Raw genomic sequence first — 8,168 nt, forward strand, 5'->3', positions numbered from 1 at the left:
TGGGGAAGGTTACCTGCTTCCTCTGTGTCCCCACTAACATTCAGAACTTTCCAGGCTTGAATGGTGCTGTTACCGGTGGGAAGTTGGTGAGGGAAAGTCTGGCCTCACTTCCTAGGGGTGGGGGGGTGGAATACGGACCCCAAAGCCATTCCAGGCACGTCCTTCACCTCCCGCACCAGGGAAGCCCGCCCCAAAATTGTTATGCAAAGGAGTCAAGTATGTGATTTGGCGATCAAAGCGGCAAAGCCAAATATTAGAAGAGAAGTCAATAATGGATGAGCAGATTAAGAAACCCATCTCGAGGACAATTATCGTCGCAATTGAAAAAGCGCCCTCTTTCGCTTACTCCCCCCTTTCCCATATTTAAAAAACCGGGCGGTGGGGAGGGAAGGGGGCGGAAGAACGGGGTCTGGAGTGGAGATACTGGCAGAAGAAGGCAGCAGCCAGTGCATGCTTGAAGGAGCGAGTGCGTGGGCGTGCATGTTGAACATAGATAACGCCCTCTAGGGGTGACCCCAGTAGTACCCTTGTTTTCTTTGACTAAGTGGGCAGAGCCTTACCCTCTGTATCCGATAGTCATTGTCCTCTTAAAAGGTGGAACATGAAGCTGGTCTTAGCCGAAAGGCTAGAATCAGGGTTTCCAGGGTCTTTCTTTTCAAACCCTCCGATGCACAGACTAGGTTCCCTGCTGCACCCCTTTCTATCCCTATTATTTCAGGAGAGGGACCCTAGGCTGGGCATTTAGAGTAGGGAGCAGGGTCTTGGGAGCAGATTCCCTGCCGCTTTTCCTGTGAGGAACGCGCCACCTATCGGTGTCATTGGAGAACTGCACCTGTGCGGTGCTCTCACGTCGGTGAGGCTGTAGGAGGAGGTTTGATTTGAACCCCTCCACGAGATCTAGACTCTTTCCTGATAGTCAATGTCTGTCAGGGAAGAGACCGCAGGATTCTGGGAAGGGGATCTTTCTTGGAATCCCTTCGCCTCGTGAGTGCTATAACTGGAGAAAAACCCATGAGGGGCTGTTTGCTCTCTGATTCAGAAAGCAGAAAACAGCAGTGGGATGGGCACTGCGTTAGGAGTCAGGACTAGATTCCTTTGACTCCTCAGTCTGCCCCGTGCTATGTGACCCTGAGAGGGCTCCTGGTTTTCTCTGGGCCTGTTTCCTTCTTCATACTGTGAGAGTTGGATTAGACTGATCCCCTCTCCACTCTAACCTTGAATATAGCATTGAATCTGAGCAGTTTATGTAGACACCTGTGTCTTGTCTATTTCTAGCTCTTAATGGATCCCAGCCTTTATAAGTCATTTGTATCCTAATCTCATACATATTTAATGTATAGCTGCTTCAATTAATATTACTGTTTTCTCAATTGTCAAGGATTTGCATTTCAATGGGGTAAAGATGTTCCTTGGCCCAAATTTTCCTGATAAATACCCATGCACTTAAAGTTCTTTTTTAAAGAATCAGACAAACAAGAAAACTTCATTCACTTTGAAGTGTGGATACGGCTGGCGAGAACCCGTGTCATGGGGTCAGGGAGAAATAACATCGTGGATGTTCATGTGGGGGGCTTAGGAGAGAAGACCCAGACCCTGGGTTGTGGTCAGTGTCAGAGCCAGAAGGACAGAGGCTAGAGAGAACTAGAGAGAAGACTGAAGACACAGACACTGAGACCCCTGGGGTGGGGGTGGGGGTAGGTAGCCCCTGATGGGAGGCTTCTTGATAGATAGTATCTCAAGAGAACCAAAGACAGGCATCAAGATCAATGTAAGATAGCTCAGACCTTAGGCCACTTCCCCTTGAACCCTCCATGAAATTAATAAAGAACAGAAAGAGGGAGGGGTGCAATATTTTGCTTGAGTTATCTGGAGATCACTTGTAACTTCTGCTTGGAGTTACTGGGTTTGTATATCTAGGAGTAGCGATATTTCACACTGTGGGTTCTTTCTCCAAGGCCTTGAGCTCAAGATTGAGGCAGCCTGCCCCCGAGTGGTCTGCGCCTGACAGAGCAGCAGGCTGGGCCCACTAGCTTTGGCTTCAGCTCCCAAGTGGCCAGTGGCAGCACAAGGAGGAATAGGCTGCCTCCTAAGATAGCTGGGCAGGGGCCAAGCATCCCCTCCCTTGGGAGTAGAAACTCCCCTTGGGACACCCAGAAGGGCTGCCACTCTGAACCTGGGACCCTTTGCTTTCAGGATGCACTGGAAGTATCTGTTCATTTGGTCCACAAGTCCAGAATCGTTCAGGGCCAGTGGCTCCACGGAAATGGTGAATTTCAGTGTCTTGACAACTTTCACACATTGGGATTCAGGGCCAGGGGGTAGTGTTCTTACTTAGAGATGGAAAATCAAGAGTCTGGTCATTTGTCCTTGTGAGCAGCAGTCTAAACTCCAACTGAGGCCTGAGGGGTCAGTCAGTGGCTTAACCTTGACATCATTTATCTCTTGTGCCTATGAGATAGAGTCCCACTCATGGCCAGTGGAAGATTGGTGGTCCTGGTTTCCCATGGGGTGGGGCTCACATTCGTGACAGGGGTGCTTTCCCGGGCCCTCAGACCTCACCCATGGAATTCTGAACTTTGCAACCTCTGCTTTCCTGTCATAGCCACATGACTGAGTCAAGATGGCTTGAGATCTGGCCCTGCTAGGTCCACGTGGACCCCGAGGTCCACTGTGAGCTTGGGACTGCAGAGGTGGGCTGACTGGGAGTGGCTGTGTGGACACTGTCTCCTGGCTGGCCGGCTGGCCCAAGGAGCAGCAGGGATTCTGTACCCATGCCACCACCACCTGGATTCTACCTGGCGAGCCAAGAATCTCAGATTTCAGGAATAACAAGGCAAGTGTGCTTCGGAGAGCTGACTGAGACACATTTTCTGGGATGCTGGGGGGGCAGGGGGTGGGGGGAGTGCTGGGGGGGATCCAGCTTGCAAGTGCACAACTCACACCAACCTCAGTGGAGGGATCGCAGTAGGAAGAGGAACAGATTTACTTTGCACATTTCTCACATTTCACTCAGATGTTGTGGGTGTACAGAGGGGAGAGCCAGGAGAGACAGAGATAAGGTAAGGGAGGGAAGTGGGGGTGGAAGATAGAGATGGAGGGAGGGAGAGAAGCAGGTGAGGAAGGGTGCTAAGGAGTAGGTAGCCAGCATACCCAGGTGTGCCTTGGGTGTGGCTCCAAGCGCTCCATCTGGGTTAGCTCAGTTAGTCCTTATAGTTACCCACTGAAATACGTAATATCTACTCTAACTTAGGGGAAACTGAGGCACGGAGAGTGGTAAAGAGGCCCAAGGGCCTGCCCCTAATTAATGGAAAATGAAGAGCAGAATCCTCTCAAGCTCCGGAAGAGCCAGATGGTCAGATGGACCAGACCAGTCCACTCTGGGGACTCTCTAAGTAGCCCCCAGGCCCCAGGGAGGCTAGAGGTTATCACTCCCCACCCCCACCCCCTGCTGGAACTCGAGCCCTCGTCTGGCGCGTCCTCCGTTCTGAGGCAGGCATACCTCGAGCCCTCTCCCAGGAGATGACCTTCAGTCTCTGTTGCTCCGAAGGCCCCGCCCGCGAGCAGCCACTCACCGCTGGTGTTGGTGCTCTTTCTTCGCGCTTCCAAGCTCAGTGATCTCAAAAGAGGCCCTGCATTGCCTTGGCCTGGGTTGGCTGCAGCGGGCGTCCAGAGGGAGCTCCTGGGACCCCGACCCCACCCCGGGCCTTCGGGCTCCGTGGCTAGTCCCCGCAGCTGCAAGGGTGATTGCCAAGGCTCAGACCTTTACAGACTTGCTTATGGGCAGCAGGTGAGACCCTGACTGGGATGCACAGGGAGTTTGCACCCCGCAGAGACAAGTCCCCGGGCTCCCCCAGAACTGCACCCTGTCTGGTGGCGACTGATGTGCTTCCCTGGGGCGGTTGAGGCCAATGGCAAAACCCCGAGGACCCAGCATTTCCCAGCTCCCTTCCCAGTCTCCAGCAGTTCAGGGTTCAGGGAGTTCCTCTGATGAGGAAGAGTGAGAATAGGAAGGAAACCCTGTGAATCTCACTGAGGGAAGGAAGGATCCTAGGATCAGAATCGCCAGGAGATGCAGGTCAATGCACCTCTATCTTGGTTCCTGGTCACCAGAAGCCCAGGGGGACACTTTGCCAGCCCCCAGAACCTCCAGCTGGTGCTATGCAGAAGCGGTTGCCCATGGTTCCAACACACTCAGGCCCTGACTTTCCAGGCAGAGAAAAAGGAGGGGACCTTAGCTCAGCTGACTTTAGAAAAGTGTGGGTAGGTTGAGAGGCGAGCACTGGCATTGCCCCAGGGTGGTGGTTCCCTAAACTAACCCCAGCCTGGGGATTTCGGCTTCCAGCCTCAGCTCCCTCCCCTTTCTCTTTCCGGGGGAGCTTTTTCCCTCCCCTAAGGAGCAGAACCAGAAGCCCTGATGGAAGGTCTTATTGTCTCCCAGGTGGGACCTGTGGCTTCTCAATCCCACCAGGGCTCCCCTGGGCAAGCAAAGAAGCCACTCCCTTTTCACAGCCCAACTCTGAAGCCTGTTGGCCACCAAGAGACAGTGCCTGCTGGCCTGCACCACTCCTCTGTTTTAACAAACCTGATTAGGACTCAACAAATGCTAAAATCTTCCTATCAGAGGCTAACTTAGGTTGGAGAATCACAACCCTGAAATTTTACAAGTTGCTTTAATGGAGTTTTGGAAAAAGACTGAATGTGTCAGCAGTTCTGAATGACTGGGAACTTGGACTTGACACAGTCTTTTTTTTTTTTTTTTTTTTTTGAGGGAGTCTGAACCTTGAAAAAAGAAGAGATTTTCTTCCCCTCCTCCCACCTCCTGGAAGTACCTCAATGGTGGGGTTCTGGGGGTTGGGATTGTAGAATGTGCAGGGAGCAGGAGAGGTTACTTATCTTGGCCGGGTCACCAGAGAGAAGGGAAGCCAGGAGACAGTGCCATCATCCCCTCCTCTCTATCACCCTTCCCAGTGTCAGTCTCCCAGCTATCAAGTGTGGACTCGACAGGAATGTTGCAAGGAAAAACTAATTAAACGGCAGTACAATGCTTTGAAAATATTAAGTGTCATGTAAATGCCTAATGCTAATAATAATCTTGATGGTGGTAATTATGTGCCAGGAAGCACAACCCAGACAGCCCAGTGCTGAGCCCAAATGTGTGAGGCTACAAGGATCCCAGGGAACACCCATCCTTTCTGCCAAGCAGCCCCAGCTCTGAGTGGCCAGGTGTAAGCTGGAAACTCCTGGTCATGCTCCCATCACCTGGGAGTTACTGCCTTCTCTGACACTGGAGCCCATCACTGCATCACTTCCCAGGCTATGGTCCTCCCCACCCCCACTGGATTCTGCTTCCTCCAGGCTCTGACAGACTCCATGGTGTGTTCATGTCAAGGTCTGACCTTTGTGAGCTGAGTGCCTTCTGTCTTTCAGAGCTTGGTTAAGACATAGCCTTTAGGTGGGTTACCCTGGTTACCCTTCACATTTAAAACGAAGGATGTCCTATGAGGGAGCACACATCCCTCACTAATGGGAGGGGCAAGAGGTTTCAGATCTTCCCTTTAACATTTCTCTAGTTTGATGAAACACCAGAGCTTCCCCGGGACTGAGTGTTTCCTTATAAGGCATTTTCTCCACCACCCATCCCTCACTCCCATCTTCTCCCACCCAAAGCTTCCCCCTGCTGCTGGACTGGAGCTGAGGGGCACTGATGGCTGCCAAAACCAGTGAAGGCTCTGAGGGCAACAGATTATAGTGACTCACAATTGAGGCTTTTGGGAATTTCCACCCCAAATCATTGGGCCTTTTAGGGGTTTTGTAGAGTCCAAACCTAGATACTCCACACCCTTGAACTTGCCCTAATGTTATTTCTCAGTGACTTGGAGAGTAGGTTACAATTTCAGGCTCCTCCAGCTGCCATTTTTTGTCAGTCCCAATTTGGTTGAAGGTTCAGCTTTTACTGCTGTGTGGTGACACACTCCTCAACTGGGAAGAGAATAGCTGACCTTTTTTCTATTCAAAAGAAGCAAATTCTTGTCTAGTTAGGCTTTAAAACAAAGTGCTTTGTTTTGTTCAAGCTAGGCTTCAATAACTCAAAAATACCTACCTTTAAAAGTAAAACTTTTTACAAATCATAGAGAAACAGGTGGCTTCCCAGGTATTTTTTGAAGGCATCCAAATTGGAATGCTATTACCAGTGGCTGTGTTAGGTTTTGGGGTTTAGGCCACATGAGATTTTAAGGTCAAATTTGAGGAGGTTTATAAGGTCAGACACTTACACACACACACACACACACACACACGTTCGCAGGCATAACACAAATGCATGGGTAAAAGGAATTCTAGACTTTGCCATTTCACTCTTTCCCATCTAAATATAGACTTAATTTTTATTTTTTCTTTATAATGAGAAGTTGACCATGGCCAGCCTCCTCAGCTCTTTCTTAGCTGGGAACCAGAAGTGTGTGACACATGCTAGCTCACACCACCAGTTCATGGCAGACAGAGACTGCCTTCCAGGTCAGTCAGTGCCCTTTCTGCCACACCACCCTGCCTGATGCTTCTTTGGGTAAGGAGGCAAATCCGAAAGCAAAAACCCCTCACATCCCTAAATGGGATTCTACGAGTCAATCAATTCTAAAATTCAAAAACGGGATTCTCCCAAGCCAACATGCCACCTTGAAGGCCTACAGGCAGTTTCCAGGCTACATTGTACAATTACATCTCCAGGATAGTGGGACAATGAACTGTAATGTCCCCTCTCCACCCCTAGCTTATTTTCTCTTGGAGGCTACCCACCTCACATGAGGGGGAGCTCTGGTCTGGGAAATTTTGGGGGGAAATGGGGGCTGAATATGCAGTGTAACTTTTTAACAAGTTTGTCTCGTTGTTTTACTCAGCCCCACCCTGGATTCCTGCTGCATCATGAAGAATTTGTTTCCAAATCAGATAAGTCACCAAGTAAGACACACTTGATATTGCAGTTTTCAGCAACAGCTGCCGAGTCAGCTTTTTTTTTTTTTTTTTGAGATATTGTTCACCAGATAATATTCTCTCCTCCAAGAATTTCATGGCAAATTTTATGTATTTACTTACTTATTTATTTATTTATTTATTTATGTATTGGTTCACTTCGGTTGGGGGGAGGGGAGTGTGGCAATGGAGCAGGCCATGTTCTCGACGTTAGGGACAGAAGCAAAGTGGCCACAGCTAGGCAGAGGGAGCATTGTAGTGGGTCCAGCCTCTGCCTCAGTTCTGTGACGAGGCCGCCTTTATTTGATCCTTTTCACTCCCTACCCTCATCCTTTTCATCACTCAGGACTCCCAATTTTTATTTAGCATCTCTGTTTCTACGCCGGCTGCTTGGTTTGCCATGGGCTGTGTGTGCCTACACATTTTGTTTAATAATGTTGGTTAATTCTTTTAAAAAACACTCTGATCTGAGCAGGCTCTTCCGGAAATGGGACTTCTTGTCCAATGCGGCAGGCAAGCCCTTCTCCTCTGTGGGCTGTCAACACAAAGCCAGACATTGAAAAACAATCTCTCCAGAAATTCAGATATTTCCACACTGTGGACTGTTTGGCCTTGGGAGCCAGTGTTCAGCAATTTTCTCCAGATAATAGCATGTTCCTTGGTCCCATAAGAGCCTGGGAAATTGAGTTCCCCTTCCCTCTCCACAAACGTTCTTATAGTAAAATGGACCAAAGACCTAGAGAAACCACCAAACTGAAATTCTCCCCAGGGTGGGGGTGGGTGGGGGGAGCATAGAGACCCTGATTCCATTTCTGCCCAGTGGCTACTGCACGTGCAGATAAGCCTACCCAAACCAGTATGGACGGGCTGTGCTGCCAGGGTGGCAGAAGGAAGGCACAAGCTGGGGTTCAGAGAGCCAGGCAGGCCAGCCTTCCTCTAGCACGTCTGCCAGGAAACTAATTTGATGGGAGGGCTGACAAACTCCACTGGCCTGAGCATTCCCTGTGTGGGCCCAGGGAAGCTAATGGGGGAGAGGGGAGGAGGGGAGGGCTACAGGGCCTTGAACCCTCTTTGCTATGACAAGTTTCTGGTGGGCCAGAGAAGTGGTTCCTCTGTCCTTTTGGTCTGTACCCTTTCCCATGGAGGGAGGACACTGTGACCCACATCCTCCCATAAACTCAGATACCAGGTCCCTGGCCTGT

This window comes from Sus scrofa, chromosome 15, assembly GCF_000003025.6.
Source record: "Sus scrofa isolate TJ Tabasco breed Duroc chromosome 15, Sscrofa11.1, whole genome shotgun sequence".
Classification (NCBI taxonomy): domain Eukaryota; kingdom Metazoa; phylum Chordata; class Mammalia; order Artiodactyla; family Suidae; genus Sus; species Sus scrofa.